At 36.1% G+C, this 23,638-nt stretch overlaps 1 protein-coding gene across 6 annotated transcripts in view; it reads left to right on the plus strand.

Moving 5' to 3' along the window:
- The window catches only part of LOC127853941 (uncharacterized), a 122,722-nt gene that overhangs the window by 97,073 nt on the left and 2,011 nt on the right, over positions 1-23,638 (plus strand). For 3 of the 6 annotated variants that reach the window (XR_008036800.1, XR_008036801.1, XR_008036802.1), the window contains exons 2-3: positions 7,200-7,300; positions 7,805-7,968. The exons of the other annotated variants lie outside the window; for them this stretch is intronic. The gene's annotated coding sequence lies outside the window, so the exon portion shown is untranslated. The remainder of the gene's footprint in view (positions 1-7,199; positions 7,301-7,804; positions 7,969-23,638) is intronic. 6 annotated transcript variants of the gene reach the window in all.

The following is a 23,638-nucleotide window of genomic DNA, read 5'->3' on the forward strand; positions in this document are numbered from 1 at the left end:
CTTATCAAAAGTCGAAATCGTTTAAAGTAAAACGCTTTCTCATGTCAAAGTGAGAAAGAAATCTGGGTGCAATCCCCAGTTCTGGCGGATACTGTGAAACCATATTATGATATTATGAGTCAAGAAAGCATTTTTTGAGGCTGTATGCAATTGAAACTCAGCCCTGGTTCAACAATTTTGAATTATCTGATCATGCCTGTAGCAGTTCTTGATGAAAATTAATAGGAATGGCAAAATTATTCGAATATTCGATTGAATGGTCAGCATTCGAATAATAAAAAATATATTCGCATTTTTTTCCAAACGTAATTTCACCAATATTTAATGCCGCTTCGTGTCAAACTGATAACGCGGCCCGTATCAGTGTTGATTGCGAAATGCAATATACACGCTCTAAGAAAGGCCCCGAACTGTTATTGTCAATGGGATGCCGGTTTCAATTGACTGGCGAATAATAATTAAGTTGATGTGATCACAGTATGTACAGCCATTTAAATGTGTGAATTACTCAAATCGCGCAAAGGGCCCGAACTGTTGTTTGTCAATTAGGTGTCACTTAAAGGCTTCACTTGACTTGCGAATAATAATTTAGTTTCTGAAATCACAGTTTGAATAGGCATTAAAATATGTGAATTACTAAAAGTTACAAATGCTGTAAATTAGAACATCATCAAGGGATCATAATTCTAATCTGAAAATACCACCAGCCTCTTCTAAAGTATGGAAATACTTTACACGGTCTGTGGATCAGAAGACCGCAACGTGTATTGTGTGTGAAGTTAGTTTTACACATGCGCGGTCTACTACAAATCTGTGGAATCATGTCACCAACGAAAGGACTTTGCATGATTTATTGATATTTTTCTATTTATAAACGTACATGATATCGTTATTTTAAAAATTCAAATAAAATTTAAATTCTATGACATGATGTTTTTCCTTATATTTGTTCTGGAATTGTTGGTGTACTTTGCATGCTTTATTGATATGCTTCTTGCTATCGTGACTTTAAAAATGTTCAAATAAAAATAAAATTCTATGACACGATGTTTTTCCTTCTATTTGTGCCCGATTACAGTATCGGTAATAGTATTAGCCGACAGCGATGCAATCATTCGATAGCAACTTTAATAAACAGCATCGTACTTAGCAAACGGATATAACGTACAAAACAATGGAAGTTCACACATAAAAAGCTAAAATCTATCCAGCCGATTAATGCGAATATTAGGGAATTATGCTTTTTGGCCAGAATGAACATGTCTGGTCACAAAAATTGATTTCAATACAGCTCTGTGCTGCACTGGCATGAATTTATGAAAAAGTCGTAGCTCTGGTATTGAATCTGAGAACGCAGTGTATGCATGAGGAAAACACATCTGTTAAGCATATTTCTAGCCATATTGCATGTTTTCATGAGACATACAATAAAATAACATCCCTTTTGTGTTAATACATGTTTCTTGTCTCAAAAGTTATGTCAGTACTCAAATATCTAAGTAGTTTAGATCTGATAAAAATCATTAAACATTTAGTCTGAGAAATGAACGTGTATGTCCATGCATTTTTTCATTGTACTGATGATATCTGGTCAGAGTGTACAGCCTTGATGCAGCTCGTTACATTTCTACAACTCATTTCATTGCTAAACAATCAATTTGTGTTTTCATGGATGTTACAGCTTTTACTGTGTTTTTTTCTTGCTAAGCAGTCTTACTAGTTTAAAAAAATGTTGAGGAATGTTCTTGTACTAAGCATTATGTATGTTGAATGTACTACAAGTATATTAATTATAATGTATTTATGTACCCATCTAAAAAGCTGTACATGAAATACTTTGTTTCGTGAAATTTATAATACTTTGTATGAAAAAAATAAATTATACCTATTGTTTTCACAGTTTGCTAAATTACATTTAAAGAATCAACAAACTGTAACATAGTTTCTTAATAAGTAAATTAATTAATTAAAATCGCATTGATCGGCTCATGTTGCATCGGCTTACTTTTAACAAGTCGGTTATTTTAATTGTCTGTTAATTATAGGTGTTAGCCTTTGATCGGCGTATACTTTGTGCAGTGGAGTCAAAATAATGTAGGAGCGACTGTTCGGGTTGACAAAAGAATGTAGGAGCGATTGTCCGGGTTGGCAAAATAATGTAGGAGCGACTGTCCGCCCTGTCAAAACAGCGTAGGAGCGACTGTCCGCCCTGTCAAAAAAACGTAGGAGCGACTGTCCGCCCTGTCAAATTTAGCGTAGGAGCGATTGTCCGCCCTGTCAAATTTAGCGTAGGAGCGATTGTCCGTAGGAGCGATTGCCCGGATACCATTTTGCGTGATAGTTCATTCTTTTAGAAATGTTATCTGCAAAGAATATTGGCTACTGTACCAAGCTTATTTCATATATCTCTCGCTGCAGACATTAGATAACACGAAACAGGCATTTGTGAGGTTTTGTTCCCTTTATTCAAACAAATTGTCAATCAATAATGACATACCGAGAACCAATTTGACAATTAGAGTGGTCATCATATTGCAATTTGCATTTCAAACAAAGCACGCACCCATCATTTTCACCATACACAAATTCCCATACACAAAATACAGTTCATACAACAGAACCCGTGTCCGCATTTTTTGCTGATGACACGAGGTGGTTTGCTTTCTTTTTCACAAAATAAACACGAGTCAATATTGTTCTTGATATTCTGAATAGCATTTGAAATGTTTGTAGATGCTTTTGACAAACACGATTTTGTCTACGGTGTGTTCCCTTCTTCAGGTTGTACATACTGTAACGCATGCTCAATAACAGCGACTCTAGCCTGATATTAAGATTTCATTTGATCTTGCCGTATTGTGTACTCTTCGATGAAAGCGAATGGCTGCTGATTACTTGAGTTTGAGTCCCGTTTTTTTCGCGATCCCTTGGGTTTCTGGTTTGAATGGCTATAAGAAACCGTACTCGTTTTGCGTTTGTGCGAGTTCGTTGAAATAACACTACTACTACGGGTGGTGTCATTGTTGCTGTGCTGCGTAATAATTTGCTCCAATACTTTTTTCAGCCTGCTCATTTTAACGCATATCACGCGATCAGTCATCTTGCACATTTTCATATAGGGTGGTGCATTGCACATCAAACTCACTGGCTGTGTCACGAATATTGTTATCATCGTTCGAACTGAAACGAGCACCACAGAGCTGTTTTGAGACCCTGTTGCTCAATATAATCCTTTCATACACAATCTGCTTTTTCAACACTGAATGTTCCACTGAACGTTTAATGTTTCTGACATATATACACTCACTCAAACTTCTTGTAGCATTAAATGTCTACGCTCAACACCCGTCTCTCCTAGATTATCTCTGTTCCTTTGCTTTTATTCAAATCTGCCTTCCCTCTAATACATATTTATTATGGCTACTCTTTAAATATTTGACATACAGACTCTGCTGAGGAACAGAGCAGACCAGTCTTGCTAATCTATATTATGAAGTGATGGTAGCCTGTTCTGAAAACTGACGCGCCGATGGAATCGTTACAGCAAAATCTATTGTAACTGCTTGGGTGTGCTGTCAAAACAAGGCCGTTTCGCATGTATTTGTGCAATTCCATAACGTACTAGTCTTACTGAGCGCAAACAATTTTCGCGAGTGAAGTCTGACCAAATGTACTTTTATCAACACGCTAGCAGTGAATTGTAGCAGTGGTCTGTAAACTTGCTACAGTCACCCTATTTTGGTCGGTATTCACCACAATAAGTTACAAAACGTTTTCGACAGAAATTCAGTACCCCGAAAAAATCGACAGCACATTTAATTTGCTATAAATCGAGAGTTGCAAATCTGTTTATACGTAGAGAAATCAGTTTTGTACGTTTTGATTTATCATACCCTATGATACCCTATGGTTACTTGAAGTAGCTGAAAATTACAGGCCGCTAACGCGCTATAAAAAAAACGCAACGTCGAGTAAACAGAGAATCGGCGATTTTTTTCTCAACAACGCGTGGATAGATTTATATGAAATCTTTAGTATAGTATAGCGAACGATTGTAGCAAGAGATTTTGTTGAAACATTTTGCTTTAATAACTGTGCTTAGGCGTTTTTTCCGTAAAATGTACGTTCGCAAGGAAGGAAACAGTTTTGTCTTTCTTGATACTACTACGAAATGCACAACGTTGGATAGGCAGTTCATTTCCGTGCATTTGCGTGTATTATACTTCAAAATACTCTGAAAGGTGACACAACTACAGTCGAAACACGCAACCACATTGTTAAACTAATGTCGTTACATAGCGATTTCGATACAAATCAACGTTTACTGAGTCGCGCTAAAATTGTATTTCTCCGGAACGGATGGTCATATCTTGATGAAATTATCACTAAAATAAGCAGTAAAGAACACAGAACAACTCACATGCTGATGTTTGTGTTCTATCAAAAATGCATATGGGTGAAAAGTTGTGATTATATAGCACTATCGGGTCTCATGAACAAAATATGTTAGACGTGACAACTTAACGGTGCTGATCAATTCATACTGCCAGAGTAGTTCAATGTAGAATACCTTCTCTTCTAGAAGGAGATCTAGGTTTAAGTCCTAGCTCTGGTATTTAATTTGAGAACGCAGTGTATGCACGAGGAAAACATATGTGTTAAGCATATGTATAGCCATATTGCATGTTCTTATGAGACATACAGTAAAATAGCAGTCCATTTTGGTTTAATTAAAACATTGACAAATAGTTAACCAATAATGACATACCGAGAACCAATTTGACAATAACAGTCGTCATAATATTGCAATTTGCATTTCAAACAAAGCACGCATCCACCATTTTCACCATACACAAAATCCCAGTACTTCAAAATACAGTTCATACAACAGAACCCGTGTCCGCATTTCTTGCTGATAACCCTAGGTGAGTTGCTTTCATTTTTACAAAAAATGCAGGAGTCAAAATCACAGTTCCGCATGTCATTTTGCATACCGGCAATAGTTTGTGCCACGGATGTAGCAAGATTTGACAAATTTGACTTTGTTTTCGGTTTCTTCCAGCTTTTTTCATCCGATTGCACTTCCTGTAATGCCTTTTTCAGATTAGATATACTTGTCTGACATTTAGTGACAAACGATTTGGTTTCATCTTGCCGCTTATGTATTCTTCAACAGAGTCGCACATCTTAGCTGCATTTGAAATTGAGTCCTGTTTCACATTTCGCGACCCCTTAGGTTTCTTGCTAACAGGGCTATAAGAATCTGTACACGCTTTGCGTTTGTGCGATTTCATTGTACTACTATTACTACTGGTGGAGTCATTGCTGCTGTGCTGCGTAATAATTTGCTGCAAGAAATAGGCAGCCTGCTCATCTTCACGCATATCACTCGACCCCTCATCTTGCAAAATGCTTATAGCGTTATACAGTTTTGCGCATTGTTCATCAAGCTCACTGGCTGTGTAACGAAAATTGTTATTGTCATTCAAACTGAAACCAGCATCACAAAGCTGTTTTTAGACCATGTTTCTTCTATGAGAATGATTTATGTTCTGCAAAAAAAAACTTTGTATAGCACAGAAGTTAATTTAGTTACTATTTTATAGGTCGCCAACGCGTTCGAGGTTCCCTGTGCAACTAGTAGGGCTGCAACGGATATCCGAAATATCCGAGATTCGCGGATCCAAACGAGGATTCGCGGATCTAACCGTTATTGGTAAAATCGGTTTCGAATCCGGATCTTATTTGAGTTTAACCTTTCCTTTACGGTAATTGTTTCTGTCGCCCTAATACTTTTCAATAAATTGTTTCTGTCTGTTTGAGGTTACATTACACTAAATCATTGTGTATCCCTCCGTGGTCCATTCGAAAGTAGTGCCTTTTTCTAAAGAGTTCCTTTTCTCTTCTTGAATATAAGCCATTTAACAATGTGAGACATGTCTTTTGTGGTTATTTGTAATATCCTGTATGTGTCTGGAGTACTTTGATGCCTTGGATTGGAAGCTATCTTAAAAGATGGACTTTTGAGGGTGTGTTTTCTATTGTGTGGGGCTTTTGTCTAAATTAGGATTCCGAAACACGTTTTTCTACGTTGGGTTCATTCGACAGCGATTTACTTTCTTAGAAGTTGCGAGACGTTATGTTTTTGATTGCAATTATTGGAAGAGGACAGATCCATCTTTAAAATGATACCAGGTTCGGAAAAATTGATACGTCGAAAAGGCAAGAAAAATGCTGTGAAAGTTGTCAGTTTTATAAAGGGACCCTATGGGAATCGGAATTAGTGTAATATAACCTTAAAAAAGCACATTTACTGCAATGTCAAGGTCACATGGATTCGTCTGCAAGCGAGACAAGTAGAGCATGAATTTTAATGAATGTTTTGATGATTTGGGTGCTAAAATAGATGAGAGATGTCAATATTTTGGTTCAAATGGATGTTTTAGGTGGTTTTGGACTGTTCCGGATGGGAGGGGGACCTGATATGGACAAGTAAGGGTTACATTTCCAACAAATCTTGAATGTAAATATTATTATGTCCAAAGATTGAAGTTTCAGGTGGAGAGCAAGATAAAAAAATATGCCAAATCACATGAATGCAACCCATTTATGCCATTTTTCTCTTTGTTTGTAGGCCTGACCATTTGTCCCTTGAGCCGCAGACGGTCAACAATCCGCTAGCTGTCTTGCTCTGACTGGTGCACTGGACATGATTTCAATGAGAGTCATCATACTGATTGTTTAATTCAAACATGAATTTCAGCTTGTTCGTTAAAGTACTAACTTAGCTGTGTATTTACAGTGGACGTAGTGGTGCGTCGCATGAGGTAGACTAGGTATTTCCATATATACACTATGTTTACAGAATTGCGGCCGGTGGAGCAACATAGCTGATGAGTTAATAGCGCTAGTTCTGCAGACAAATAACTTTATTTTCAACCTATAGAGCATATTTAGCTGTAGGTGGGGCCATTTAACTGTAAGATCTGGCTTTGGTTCTGTTAAGCCCTTAGAGTAATGAATTTCAGAGTGAAGACCATAGCGCCTTTTCCTAGTCAAGTATCGGGCAGCTGTATGTCTTTTCAGAAATGCACATGTCTTCTTTAGCATGTCATTGTGATTGCTTTTAATAAGATAGGCAATAAACTCATAACCTGTAGAAAAAGCAGCATCTGTAAATTCAGATTTCACTATTTCAGAGTCAGCCAGACCATGATTGAGCTTAAGGATTATGCTGCGGATGCGGCCTGTGCAGTTCCGGGAGAATGTTACCGTCTTGGGCATTGCGGTCTGGTATCAGGTAAGCACTATTGAAAGCCTCACACTTTTGGGGGGTCTGAAGCCTTGTGCTGTCAATGCTATCTGGTTCAAGTACAATTAGAATGCATTATTCAAGCAGTACTTCATCAGATATGGTTATCTCAAGCTTACAGTTCTCGGGCATATATGACTTCGATGTGTTCTTGCCAGCAGAACCCCGACAGGCCAAACTATGCGTTAAGCACTGTTTTCCACAGCAACCCTTGCAGACAAAAACAATACTTGAAATTACTTCTGGCATTTAATTTCTAATTTCTTTTACATCTCTTTTGTATGTTTGTTTGCTCTTTTTAACTCTGACATGCCATCTTGCTCGGATTGATAGAGCATACCTGTTTTGTTTAGAGCCGAGTCCCCGGCTGCTCGAGTTTGCCGTGTCAATAATGATAAAGCCATGGCATGATGTCTCCTTTATGTGTTTCCTTATCTCAGTGTTGAACATAATTGCCAGTTTCAGGGACCTTAACATTTTATTTTATTAAAGGTCTGGATGATCCTTGCCTGACTCCGGGTTTGTGAACACCTCAATCCGACTCCCTGTCCGGTACCGAGGCCGCAGTGGTGCAGCGCTTGTGGACGATCCATCAACATCCTGAAAGGTCAACACTTCACCAAGCTGGGAAAATTGATCATGATAGTCATCCCCAGGTAGTGAAATGAATGTACACTGAACTACAGAGGAATCACACCCAAATGACTTTCCCGACATTAGTGTGGCCCCTCGGGCAAGAATTTCTTAGCAAACATGCAAACATGTTTTTTTGCATGGGGACTGTGGCATTTTTGCAAACCTTAAGCTTTCAACACTGGATTTTAAAGAGAACACTTAATAAAATGTAGCCAACAGGACTTATTTTTATGAGAGAGACTATCTGGATGAGCAACAAATGTCACATTGTGTCGCAAGCTGTTGAAGGAGCGATTTGCGCCACTTTAAGTGTTAATTTTGGGTAGCAGGCTTGTATCGGCTTGAAAGCTGCAAATTTTTCCTCTCATCATAATAGCATTAATTATTTTAATTGAAATGTGTATGTTTAGTTTGTAAGTGAAGCTTTTAGTAATAATTTTCTTGAAAAACATGATTTTATATGCTGTCAGTGAGTTTTGTTTTGTGAAAAAAGTGCTTAAAATTTAAAAAAAATCTTTTTCATCAAGAAAACTACACTGATTCACAATCAATACATTTAATTGGGCCTTTTGCTGATATATTGGTGAATTTTGCATGCAATGATACCAGTTTTTGCCATAAAATTTACGCGTAACAATAATTGGAGACACAAAATCAGCTGTCGTCACTTAGACTAAAAATCTTGCATTCCGACTTGACTGCGGCCAATTAAGTCACCGCTTTAAATGGCAATTTTAAGGCCTTTACCCCCATCCGCATGCACTGAAATTGCATATTCATGGTGGAAATAGTTGTTTTGAGACCCTGTTGCTCAATATAATCCTTTCATACACAATCTGCTTTTTCAACACTGAATGTTCCACTGAACGTTTAATGTTTCTGGCATATATACACTCACTCAAACTTCTTGTAGCATTAAATGTCTACGCTCAACACCCGTCTCTCCTAGATTATCTCTGTTCCTTTGCTTTTATTCAAATCTGCCTTCCCTCTAATACATATTTATTATGGCTACTCTTGAAATATTTGACATACAGACTCTGCTGAGGAACAGAGCAGACCAGTCTTGCTGATCTATATTATGAAGTGATGGTAGCCTGTTCTGAAAATTGACGCGCCGATGGAATCGTTACAGCAAAATCTATTGTAACTGCGTGGGTGTGCTGTCAAAACAAGGCCGTTTCGCATGTATGCCCATCAAATTGGGCACATGTCCGGTAGAAGTGATTTATCAGTTATTGAGCTATTCGAGTCAATAAAATATTTTACTTCCTTCGTGTAGCCACTTCTGACCCCAGTCAAGATTAAATAACGCATACATGTATTCGAGGGCCTCTATATGATGCTTCATATAAAATACACCACTAGGTCATAATGACTTCGTTATTAACATTAAATTTTATTTCATGACATAAAATTAACATAATTTGTATTTGGCATAAAATAGCACAAAGCATTCTTAAAGCAATCGGAAAGTCTATACCAATTCAATAAATTGGTATTAAAAGGAGGTGGTAGAATCTGAGAAGAGTAAATATATTAGATGTAGATATGCAACTATTTCATATCTGAGATACACTATCACAAACTATTTTATGAATATTTATCTCGTTAAATTGTCTGCTTGTGTTGCAGTATTCTCATAGCTGTGAGATTCACACGATATCGATTCCACTTACCTGTTCGCTTTTCGTTTTGACTGATCCATTGTTTATGTTCAGAAGATAATCTGATTCAGAAGCGTCATGAATGCCACGGCATATTTTTTCACAAGATGGCTGCTGCTCAAAAAGAGCTTTTGCAGAAATGCTTTTCTTTGCTCGCTTTTGTGTTAAGATACTGTATACACTGGTGAACGAAATGGTGACTTAATGGGCGTAAGCACATGTGTAATTTGTTGCAGACAACCGTCAATGTCACATGCAGTTGACGAAATGCATTTTGGTGTAAATAATCGTATTGTTTGCGATGTCTTCAAGCGCTTTCTCTTCAAACGATGAAGCGATCGGCTTGACTTTTGCGCATTCTGAAATAAAAAACAGCTATCTATAACAGACATCTAATTATATCAACTTATTTGATGACATCAATATTTTATCTTCACAAAAATAATTATATATCGATTACCAAATATATGTAATTCAGACTAAGATTTACATTTAATATTATATACTACATATATTATTGAAGCTTGACAAAAATCCCCGCAAGCTCAGAGCTGCCACTGTTTCGAGCCGAGCATTATATTTTTAATAAGCACTTACATAAGCCAAGTATGTAAAAAGAAATGATAAGTTCAGTTTAATTTTACTGCAAACTACATTTGGTCTTTTTAAATATAATTATGTGAAAAGCCAAGGATCTTTCGTCCAAATGACATGCCTCGTATAACATTATTGTCATGCCTTTATATATATATATATAAATAACAACCTTTTTACAAGCATGAATTGTATTTAATTTGATAAATTAAATTTAATAAAATAAAACACTCTGTAAACATGTAAAATAACACAGGATTGTGTGTTTGCTGACCATAGAACGGAATGTCATTTTGACGCAAAATCGCTTGGCTGATTACAATTGTATTATGATAAACATCGCATTTAAAGTAAAAACAGAAGCAGTTCAGATGATGTACTCAAAACCGTTCAGACGATGTACGCAAAGAAAAAACATTCAGACGATGTACTATTTTCCAAATTCCTCGCCACAGATCTAAAAAAAAGCTTTAACAACGTGCAAAACCTTGTACGGAATATTCTAAGCATGTTATCAACCAAAAAATGTTGTATTTATTCCGTTCTTTGTCGTCTTAAATAGCAAACATGTTAAGATAAAGTATGTTCAGACGATGTAGAATTTTCTTTGTTTATTGTTCCTGAATGTTTGAGAAAACTACAGAAATCCAAAAAAACGACACTTACCAGAGTACATAATGCGACTAAGCGGGTACTCTGCGCATAGTTATCATTTATTTTGATAATATAAAATATGAGAATACCTTGAATTTCGTCATAAAGCGAGAGCTTTTTCCGCCATTTTGTGCGTACGATGTACTTTTGTGATCACGTTATTCCCCGCAGTGTTTTAATAATATGATGTGAATTTAGTATGGTCCTCGGTTGAACCGTTTGGAAGATATTGTGCGGAAATGGTTTCATGTTTTTGTGACCTCTTTCTGGCTTACATTCAGATTGATAGGCTTCGTCCTTTCATAGCGTGTACCTCGTGTATCATCTTGGATGATCGCAGGCCAATGCGTTCTCTAGGCAAAGGTCTGAAACATAATATTCTAGTTTTTGTGCCACAAACGCTTTGACCATGACCATTTACTTATTTTGCCTCAAGTTGTTAGGCCTCTTACTCTCCTGCCGAATTACCACTAAAATAAATTGGATGATAATTGGTCAACGCTTTGTCTAGAAATATTGCGGAAACGAATGATAATTATGTTACCCGGGCCTGCGACTTTCTTAAATCGATTTTTGTCTTCCGTTTCTCCAATCTAACAAGTAGTTTTGTATTGATGGTCCTTTGTTTTAGCAACCCTTAGAAATACAATGGAAACACATTGGTCTTCTGAACAACCGACCATCCGAGTAACAGACCCACAAACCTCCGTACGGACATGTTCAAATGATTTGAGCAATATAAGCAACATCATATACAGACCAACCGTCTAACCGCAAGTCCTACTAATAGACAAGAGGTAAAAAGGGTTTAGTTTCAACGCCAACCTAAATTAAATGTGCAAACGTCAACTTGAAAGCGTATATTACTGTTAGCACCACATTACGTAGAAATACAAACAATATATTTGCCATAATATTAATAACAACTCACTACACGAATGTTTCCAACGAAGGTTAAATTTCATATAAATATACATTTTTCCGGTCATGCATGAAAAGCCGCAATAAACTATGGGCGTAAACCACACGTTAAATTAGCCAGTTAGAAAGTCATTATTATGCTCCTTTACTTATGTCAGCCCATACATGATAAAAAGAGACATTTACTGTAAATAATAGCATTTCATTTTGATTAAACTTGAATGCCTAAAAAAGATTCTAGTCTTTTGAAATAAGAGAGTGTATTAATACTTTCAAACCATGTTTAATGTATCATTTATATTTGATTTTCTTGCACTTCCAAATGCGTTCCTTCTTTAGCAAATAGTTAGCGTGTGCCTGAATAAAGCAAATTTAGACACCTCTTTAAAAGCCCTACTAATCTTTAGTAATCGATATGTAAATAAAGATCATAGCAGATCTCATCAAAACTAGTCGCTGCTGGAAATCAAAGGTTAACCAGTGTATTTAAACATAACTTATGTCAGCTAGGTTGAATTTCATGACTAACACTCTAGTCTTAGCATAGAGCATTTATGGCAGTTTATACCGTGACGACACTATGTTATTATCATCCGTTTGCGTTGGGATGCGTAAGCTCACTTCTCCATCTTCAAACAATAAGATAAGTTCGGCGGAAGAATGAAATAATTTCTAAACACGCAATCCTTCTACTTTTTAATGTGATACCATTAATATTGTATGAAATTCAAACAATAAAACGTTGTCAGGATACGTGTATGTGCAACAAAATGTGTTAACTTGTATTGTCATGTCATTTCAACTTTCACTTCTATTATTTTCACAAGTAAGTACATTCGAAATAAAACATTTGTGTACAAATTCATACGGTGGATAATCATTTTAAAATTGATTTAAATGATGCATATAGTGAGTGTATAAATATAAATACGTCAAATCAATTTACAGTGCGTTTAGTTAAAGCGTCTAATGTACATGACAAAAATTGAACAATACAACATGAAAAAAAAAAAAAAAAAAATAATAAACCATCATACAACACAAAACGTCAATTTTAAGTTGTACGTAGAATATGGTACAATTTCAATAAAGAGAGCTTAAATGTTAACCTTTACTGTTATAATGAATTCATTCATCCTAGAAATAACAAAATAAGTCATCAGTATGCAAATAATAAAAATAATAATAATTATTATTATTATTATTATTATTATTATTCAATAAGATGAAAGTGTTATTGAATGCTGCATGCTCAGAATATATGTCACGGTTTGCCATCTTTAGTTCTAAAATACTTCGCCTATAGTACATGCATAAGAGTTGTAATTTAAACTTGGTTTTTGTCGTTAAAATAGAGCTGTCGTTTAAGTTATTACGTAAGTAAAGTGTGCTATTTTAAAACACCCCCACTTTATCTGATAAGACGACATGATGTTTACACAATTGCGAATGAAACTCTGAATTAAGTTTGCGCAGTCAGACCACAAAAATGCAACGATTAAAATCGAGGTCATACGCCAGTATGTAAACATGACCTCAAGTCATGTGCTCTTGTTTAAACAAAACATATGCCATTATATATAGCATATTTCGCACCTCATATATAACGTTATAAGCCAATAAATATTTAACAATTATCCGATGTTAACAGTCTTATATTAACGCCACGAACTCTGCTGTAGATTTAGATTTTTATATTTTAGCAGCGCAAATAATGTCACAATGTCGAATCAGCATCTCTACTAAAGGGGCAGGTTCTTGGAAAATAATATATTACACGGGTCATTTAATGCATTTTAAGTGGAAATTCCTCTGCTGGTACTATACATATTTATTGGTTCTTGTTAGACATGTAGCTGGCAATCACAATTCTTTAAATGGTTGCTTTTACAAAATGGGCATAGTCGTTACCAATTATATCATAGTCTTTAAAACACATTATAGCATAAGAACGCATTTTGTAGACGTACAGGTAATTCAATGTGTACTATGACTCGATTAAATGAATAACATTTGTGTAAGGTTCTTCAATCTAAATAATCACTCTTCTTGAAGTAAACACACAGTACTACTGCTAAAATAATCATTGTCAAAAAAAGAATCAATAGTGTTGCTACGATGAGTCAAATATACAGTTGTTTGTTTGCATCTTCCATTTTCCTCGCCTGTTCAGTTGCGTCTAAACCACAGTTGTCATAGCATGTACAAATATAGTTAATCAAAGAGAAATCTATGAGTAGACTTAATAAATTATGCACGGATGTGCTATGAAAAAATAAAGGTTTCATAGCAAACCTAAAATTATGGAAAATAACATGTGAGCTATAACATATCTAAAGTATAGATTGGCTTTGTGAATATCCTTTTTATTATTTCAAATGGCCGATAGGGGCAGACACTCGAAAATGACGTACAACAAAAGAAAAATGTGAAAAATACTTAATTGGGTGTACATTTACAAAAACAGCATGATGAAAAATTACGCCTAATTAGCTCGGGAACTCTAAAAATTCTCACATTGAAAAACACGCCCACTATCTTAATATCTATCACACTATTTAAATGTTTATTCTCATGTTTCGTTGTTGTTTGACATGATTAGAAAAAAAAGACGCTATGGTCACTAACAGATCACAATCTGAAATTCACACGGATAATGAGTATACATATGCGACGTTCAATGTCATCATAACGCATATAAAATAATGTACTTGTCAAAAACGTTAAGAAATCTGCTCCCCAACGTGTAACTCTAATGAATTTTAAAGTACGAGCGCATTTACCCACAATAAACAAGTTTACCTAAAGCTATATTCGATTTCTGATATATTTTGTTCTGTTTCGATGCGCTCTGTTTCCCTAGTTATGACTATGATATACTTACTTTCCGTAACATAGATATTGTGTTTTCCTTTTCTATGACAAGGCGCTGCCATGTTCGGTTCCGAGATTATTGCGACTGGTTCCATATTTGCTCTTTTTTCTCCACTGCCTTTTCTATATGAGAGAAATAATAATTCCATTGACGTCAAATTATTAGACTGCTTATGAGCATTCGATTAAAGGTGAAAAACATATACAACACAATAATCAGCAAATTGAAAATGTCAAAAGCATTTACTGCGAGTCTTTAACCTTACTAATCTGCACATGCAGTTTTAATAGATTCACAATAAATCGTTAAGATAAATATATACAATGACGAAATGATACCTATGCAGTACAACGCGCAGTCCTGTCTGGTGTCCGCGGGGTCATAATGGTCTCCGTATCGAGTCAGATCCTCGCAAAAATAGCAAAGAGAGTCCGCCTCAGTGCGTACGTCCGGCGGACGAATACATGATTCGTAGCCTACGTTGTCGCAACTTGTAGGCCCACAGGAAATTAAATTTCTTGTTGAATCAAAAAAAGAGATTTTAAAATAAATCAACAACATGATTACAACCTTCTGCATGGTCAAACAACGCGAATTAAACTATTCTTTTATGACCAACAATTTATTTCATAATTAAAATCCGTCGGGAAATACGTTTAGTATTAGGGCAAAGTAAAAAAAACGTATGTTTAAGGTGATACACGTTGTTGATCCTATAGCGATAATTAACGTATTTTGAGCGGTATTGTATGCAGTATATACTTATCAGTCCTTATATTATGTTATGTTATATATTTTAAACATGTTAAGTATATACATATTTCAGCCTTTTAGGAAAATAAGTATTATGTACATAACACAGAAACGTGACGTGCAACTAAACACATACATCTGTTCGGCTCTGTTTTGGTCGGTTATTCCAATGAATACTTCAACAGGGAATCTAGTGCGTCATAAACGAAAAGCGAAACTAAATATAGCATATGCGCGGTTAGCAAGATATCTTTTCTTTATTGGACATCTAAAAATGGTTCATATGTATGGGAATGGTAGCCTGTTTGCAAAACTACCCCCGCCTAAATATCAGGTTGTTGTCATGAAATCAAAATTTGCTATGTGGTTCGGCAGGTAACTACTGTATTTGTTTTGTCGTACAGAGCTTGGTTAACAGTTTAGTCGCAATGATTTATCTTATACACAAAGTAATATATTAACCCACAAATCTGCCAGGAACAATGAATTGTGAATTTTCCTACTCACAATGCTGGAAGAAAACGACGTGGTCTACTATGTTGAACTAATTTTGACAAGCCCGAAATATGGTTTCTGCTTAGGCGAATTCATACTGTTAACAGCACAATCGAGAAGGACAAATCACGTATCGTTTGGTCATTTCTAACAGAAAAACCTCTCAAACCATAGATGAAACTGACGCTATGTACACATCACACAGATACACGGAAACCTCTTTTGAGCGACTCAAAACATTTTAATACTGGTCTCCTCAAATCATTCCAAACAAATATCAGCTTGCGGTTTATATAACTTGAATCAACACGATCGCAGCAAATGTTTTTGATGCGGTGTTGACAACTGTTAAGCCCTCGATGATCCCTGGCTAGCCGCGCTTTGCACCAAAATTGTATACGTTAAGCATTAGCGTTTCATTGCGTTGTTATTTTGACTCGTATTCGCTACAGAATTGCGATTAGTCTGCAGTTTTCGGTGTGTTTCAATAAAGGATATATTCATCCACATGAAAAATGCTACACGTTTGTGTTTCTTCGTGCGTTCGGTGAAAAATCAACACCTAGTTTGAGGCATCCGAAAAAATGTTACAGTTTGCATGGCAAAATGAATTTTGAAGGTTTTATGTTACTACTAAAAATAGTTTGCAACCAGCTGAATGACCGTGTGTCGACTCTTGTTCAGATGCTTATCTCTCTTCACACAATCCATATCAATCGAATCAATCGAACAGTTTGTATTTTCTACCCAAAAACTGTGAAACACTTGTAAGACATTTTTTTTAATGTTGTCTCTTGAATGCAAACATATTTCACATTATCGCAATAACCTGTGCAAACAGTCAGACACTGGAAAAAAATTATAAGCACACGAAATGCTTCTTTTACCAGCATGCTAATGGTTGGTCACACATGTTTTTTTTTATTTTTTTGTGAACAAATTGTGTTTTCTGCCATCTTTTGTAAGTCTGACCCGAGTCAGTTTTTTCTGACCATTGCCTATAGTATATATATTTGCAAATTCTTCAAGCAAGCACACATAACATATTCAGATGGATGTGAATGAAAAAAATGGCTATTTTGCAGGCATGTCCAATATCATTTCAATGCATATTGACTCTACCTGGTTGATCTTATCAAAAGTCGAAATCGTTTAAAGTAAAACGCTTTCTCATGTCCAAGTGAGAAAGAAATCTGGGTGCAATCCCCAGTTCTGGCGGATACTGTGAAACCATATTATGATATTATGAGTCAAGAAAGCATTTTTGGAGGCTGTATGCAATTGAAACTCAGCCCTGGTTCAACAATTTTGAATTATCTGATCATGCCTGTAGCAGTTCTTGATGAAAATTAATAGGGATGGCAAAATTATTCGAATATTCGATTGAATGGTCAGCATTCGAATAATAAAAAATAAATTCGCATTTTTTTCCAAACGTAATTTCACCAATATTTAATGCCGCTTCGTGTCAAACTGATAACGCGGCCCGTATCAGTGTTGATTGCGCAATGCAATATACACGCTCTAAGAAAGGCCCCGAACTGTTGTTTGTCAATGGGATGCCGGTTTCAATTGACTGGCGAATAATAATTAAGTTGATGTGATAACAGTATGTACAGCCATTAAAATGTGTGAATTACTCAAATCGCGCAAAGGGCCCGAACTGTTGTTTGTCAATTAGGTGTCAATTAAAGGCTTCACTTGACTTGCGAATAATAATTTAGTTTCTGAAATCACAGTTTGAATAGGCATTAAAATATGTGAATTACTAAAAGTTACAAATGCTGTAAATTAGAACATCATCAAGGGATCATAATTCAAATCTGAAAATACCACCAGCCTCTTCTAAAGTATGGAAATACTTTACACGGTCTGTGGATCAGAAGACCGCAACGTGTATTGTGTGTGAAGTTAGTTTTACACATGCGCGGTCTACTACAAATCTGTGGAATCATGTCACCAACGAAAGGACTTTGCATGACTTATTGATATTTTTCTATTTATAAACGTACATGATATCGTTATTTTAAAAATTCAAATAAAAATTAAATTCTATGACATGATATTTTTCCTTATATTTGTTCTGGAATTGTTGGTGTACTTTGCATGCTTTATTGATATGCTTCTTGCTATCGTGACTTTAAAAATGTTCAAATAAAAATAAAATTCTATGACACGATTTTTTTCCTTCTATTTGTGCCCGATTACAGTATCGGTAATAGTATTAGCCGACAACGATGCAATTATTCGATAGCAACTTTAATAAACAGCATCGTATTTAGCAAACGGATATAACGTACAAAACAATGGAAGTTCACACATAACAAGCTAAAATCTATCCAGCCGATTAATGCGAATATTCGAATAATCGATTGAATGGATTTGGGAACATTCGAATACCGATATTGATATTCGATGCCATCCCTAAAAATTAATGTTTCATTGACTCAAAATGCTGAATAGGGAAGTATGCTTTTTGGCCAGAATGAACATGTCTCTGGTCACAATAATTGATTTCAATACAGCTCTGTGCTGCACTGGCATGAATTTATGAAAAAGTCGTAGCTCTGGTATTGAATCTGAGAACGCAGTGTATGCATGAGGAAAACACATCTGTTAAGCATATTTCTAGCCATATTGCATGTTTTCATGAGACATACAGTAAAATAACATCCCTTTTGTGTTAATACATGTTTCTTGTCTCAAAAGTTATGTCAGTACTCAAATATCTGAGTAGTTGAGATCTGATAAAAATCATTAAACATCTAGTCTGAGAAATGAACGTGTATGTCGATGCATTTTTTCATTGTACTGATGATATCTGGTCAGAGTGTACAGCCTTGATGCAGCTCGTTACATTTCTACAACTCATTTCATTGATAAACAATCAATTTGTGTTTTCATGGATGTTACAGCTTTTACTGTGTTTTTTTCTTGCTAAGCAGTCTTACTAGTTTAAAAACAATGTTGAGGAATAGTCTTGTACTAAGCATTATGTATGTTGAATGTACTACAAGTATATTAATTATAATGTATTTATGTACCCATCTAAAAAGCTGTACATGAAATACTTTGTTTGATGAAATTTATAATACTTTGTATGAAAAAAATACATTATACCTTTTGTTTTCACAGTTTGCTAAATTACATTTAAAGAATCAACAAACTGTAACATAGTTTCTTAATAAGTAAATTAATTAATTAAAATCGCATTGATCGGCTCATGTTGAATCGGCTTACTTTTAACAAGTCGGTAATTTTAATTGTCGGTTAATTATAGGTGTTAGCCTTTGATCGGCGTATACTTTGTGCAGTGCAGTCAAAATAATGTAGGAGCGACTGTTCGGGTTGACAAAAGAATGTAGGAGCAATTGTCCGGGTTGGCAAAATAATGAAGGAGCGACTGTCCGCCCTGTCAAAACAGCGTAGGAGCGACTGTCCGCCCTGTCAAAAAAACGTAGGAGCGACTGTCCGCCCTGTCAAATTTAGCGTAGGAGCGATTGTCCGCCCTGTCAAATTTAGCGTAGGAGCGATTGTCCGTAGGAGCGATTGCCCGGATACCATTTTGCGTGATAGTTCATACTTTTAGAAATGTTATCTGCAAAGAATATTTGCTACTGTACCAAGCTTATTTCATATACATGGTGTATCTCTCGCTACGGACATTAGATAAAACGAAACAGGCATTTGTGTGGTTTTGTTCCCTTTATTCAAACAAATAGTCAATCAATAATGACATACCGAGAACCAATTTGACAATTAGAGTGGTCATCATATTGCAATTTGCATTTCAAACAAAGCACGCACCCATCATTTTCACCATACACAAATTCCCAGTACTTCAAAATACAGTTCATACAACAGAACCCGTGTCCGCATTTTTTGCTGATTACACGAGGTGGGTTGCTTTCCTTTTCACAAAATGAACACGAGTCAATATTGTTCTTGATATTCTGAATAGCATTTGAAATGTTTGTAGATGCTTTTGACAAACACGATTTTGTCTACGGTGTGTTCCTTTCTTCAGGTTGTACATACTGTAACGCATGCTCAATAACAGCGACTCTAGCCTGATATTAAGATTTCATTTGATCTTGCCGTATTGTGTACTCTTCGATGAAAGCGAATGGCTGCTGATTACTTGAGTTTGAGTCCAGTTTTTTTCGCGATCCCTTGGGTTTCTGGTTTGAATGGCAATAAGAAACCGTACTCGTTTTGCGTTTGTGCGAGTTGGTTGAAATAACACTACTACTACGGGTGGTGTCATTGTTGCTGTGCTGCGTAATAATTTGCTCCAATACATTTTCAGCCTGCTCATTTTAACGCATATCACGCGATCAGTCATCTTGCACATTTTCATATAGCGTGGTGCATTGCACATCAAACTCACTGGCTGTGTCACGAATATTGTTATCATCGTTCGAACTGAAAAGAGCACCACAAAGCTGTTTTGAGACCCTGTTGCTCAATATAATCCTTTCATACACAATCTGCTTTTTCAACACTGAATGTTCCACTGAACGTTTAATGTTTCTGGCATATATACACTCACTCAAACTTCTTGTAGCATTAAATGTCTACGCTCAACACCCGTCTCTCCTAGATTATCTCTGTTCCTTTGCTTTTATTCAAATCTACCTTCCCTCTAATACATATTAATTATGGCTACTCATGAAATATTTGACACACAGACTCTGCTGAGGAACAGAGCAGACCAGTCTTGCTAATCTATATTATGAAGTGATGGTAGCCTTTCTGAAAACTGACGCGCCGATGGAATCGTTACAGCAAAATCTATTGTAACTGCGTGGGTGTGCTGTCAAAACAAGGCCGTTTCGCATGTATTTGTGCAATTCCATAACGTACTAGTCTTACTGAGCGCAAACAATTTTCGCGAGTGAAGTCTGACCAAATGTACTTTTATCAACACGCTAGCAGTGAATTGTAGCAATGGTCTGTAAACTTGCTACAGTCACCCTATTTTGGTCGGTATTCACCACAATAAGTTACAAAACGTTTTCGACAGAAATTCAGTACCCCGAAAAAATTGACAGCACATTTAATTTGCTATAAATCGAGAGTTGCAAATCTGTTTATACGTAGAGAAATCAGTTTTGTACGTTTTAATTTATCATACCCTATGATACCCTATGGTTACTTGAAGTAGCTGAAAATTACAGGCCGCTAACGCGCTATAAAAAACGCAACGTCGAGTTAACAGAGAATCGGCGATTTTTTTCTCAACAACGCGTGGATAGATTAATATGAAATCTTTAGTATAGTATAGCGAACGATTGTAGCAAGAGATTTTTTTGGAACATTTTGCTTTAATAACTGTGCTTAGGCGTTTTTCCCGTAAAATGTACGTTCGCAAGGAAGGAAACAGTTTTGTCTTTCTTGATACTACTACGAAATGCACAACGTTGGATAGGCAGTTCATTTCCGTGCATTTGCGTGTATTATACTTCAAAATACTCTGAAAGGTGACAAAACTACAGTCGAAACACGCAACCACATTGTTAAACTAATGTCGTTTCATAGCGATTTCGATACAAATCAACGTTTACTGAGTCGCGCTAAAATTGTATATCTCCGGAACGGATGGTCATATCTTGATGAAATTGTCACTAAAATAAGCAGAAAAGATCACAGAACAACTCACATGCTGATGTTTGTGTTCTATCAAAAATGCATATGGGTGAAAAATTGTGATTATATAGCACTATCGGGTCTCATGAAGAAAATATGTTAGACGTGACAACTTAACGGTGCTGATCAATTCATACTGCCAGAGTAGTTCAATGTAGAATACCTTCTCTTCTAGAAGTAGATCTAGGTTTAAGTCCTAGCTCTGGTATTTAATTTGAAAACGCAGTGTATGCACGAGGAAAACATATGTGTTAAGCATATTTATAGCCATATTGCATGTTCTTATGAGACAAACAGTAAAATAGCAGTCCATTTTGGTTTAATTAAAACATTGACAAATAGTTAACCAATAATGACATACCGAGAACCAATTTGACAATTACAGTCGTCATAATATTGCAATTTGCATTTCAAACAAAGCACGCATCCACCATTTTCACCATACACAAAATCCCAGTACTTCAAAATACAGTTCATACAACAGAACCCGTGTCCGCATTTCTTGCTGATAGCCCTAGGTGAGTTGCTTTCATTTTTACAAAAAATGCAGGAGTCAAAATCACAGTTCCGAATGTCATTTTGCATACCGGCAATAGTTTGTGCCACGGATGTAGCAAGATTTGACAAATTTGACTTTGTTTTCGGTTTCTCCCAGCTTTTTTCATCCGATTGCACTTCCTGTAATGCCCTTTTCAGATTAGATATACTTGTCTGACATTTAGTGACAAACGATTTGGTTTCATCTTGCCGCCTAATGTATTCTTCAACAGAGTCGCACATCTTAGCTGCATTTGAAATTGAGTCCTGTTTCACATTTCGCGACCCCTTAGGTTTCTTGCTAACAGGGCTATAATAATCTGTACACGCTTTGCGTTTGTGCGATTTCATTGTACTACTATTACTACTGGTGGAGTCATTGCTGCTGTGCTGCGTAATAATTTGCTGCAAGAAATAGGCAGCCTGCTCATCTTCACGCATATCACTCGACCCCTCATCTTGCAAATTGCTTATAGCGTTATACAGTTTTGTGCATTGTTCATCAAGCTTACTGGCTGTATAACGAAAATTGTTATTGTCATTCAAACTGAAACCAGCATCACAAAGCTGTTTTTAGACCATGTTTCTTCTATGAGAATGATTTATGTTCTGCAAAAAAAAACTTTGTATAGCACAGAAGTTAATTTAGTTACTATTTTATAGGTCGCCAACGCGTTCGAGGTTCCCTGTGCAACTAGTAGGGCTGCAACGGATATCCGAAATATCCGAGATTCGCGGATCCAAACGAGGATTCGCGGATCTAACCGTTATTTGTAAAATCGGTTTCGAATCCGGATCTTATTTGAGTTTAACCTTTCCTTTACGGTAATTGTTTCTGTCGCCCTAATACTTTTCAATAAATTGTTTCTGTCTGTTTGAGGTTACATTACACTAAATCATTGTGTATCCCTCTGTGGTCCATTCGAAAGTAGTGCCTATTTCTAAAGAGTTCCTTTTCTCTTCTTGAATATAAGCCATTTAACAATGTGGGACATGTCTTTTGTGGTTATTTGTAATATCCTATATGTGTCTGGAGTACTTTGATGCCTTGGATTGGAAGCTAACTTAAAAGATGGACTTTTGAGGGTGTGTTTTCTATTGTGTGGGGCTTTTGTCGAAATTAGGATTCCGAAACACGTTTTTCTACGGTGGGTTCATTCGACAGCGATTTACTTTCTTAGAAGTTGCGAGACGGTATGTTTTTGATTGCAATTATTGGAAGAGGACAGATCCATCTTTAAAATGATACCAGGTTCGGAAAAATTGATACGTCGAAAAGGCAAGAAAAATGCTGTGAAAGTTGTCAGTTTTATAAAGGGACCCTATGGGAATCGGAATTAGTGTAATATAACCTTAAAAAAGCACATTTACTGCAATGTCAAGGTCACATGGATTCGTCTGCAAGCGAGACAATTAGAGCATGAATTTTAATGAATGTTTTGATGATTTGGGTGCTAAAATAGATGAGAGATGTCAATATTTTGGTTCAAATGGATGTTTTAGGTGGTTTTGGACTGTTCCGGGTGGGAGGGGGACCTGGTATGG

This window comes from Dreissena polymorpha, chromosome 12, assembly GCF_020536995.1.
Source record: "Dreissena polymorpha isolate Duluth1 chromosome 12, UMN_Dpol_1.0, whole genome shotgun sequence".
Lineage (NCBI taxonomy): Eukaryota > Metazoa > Mollusca > Bivalvia > Myida > Dreissenidae > Dreissena > Dreissena polymorpha.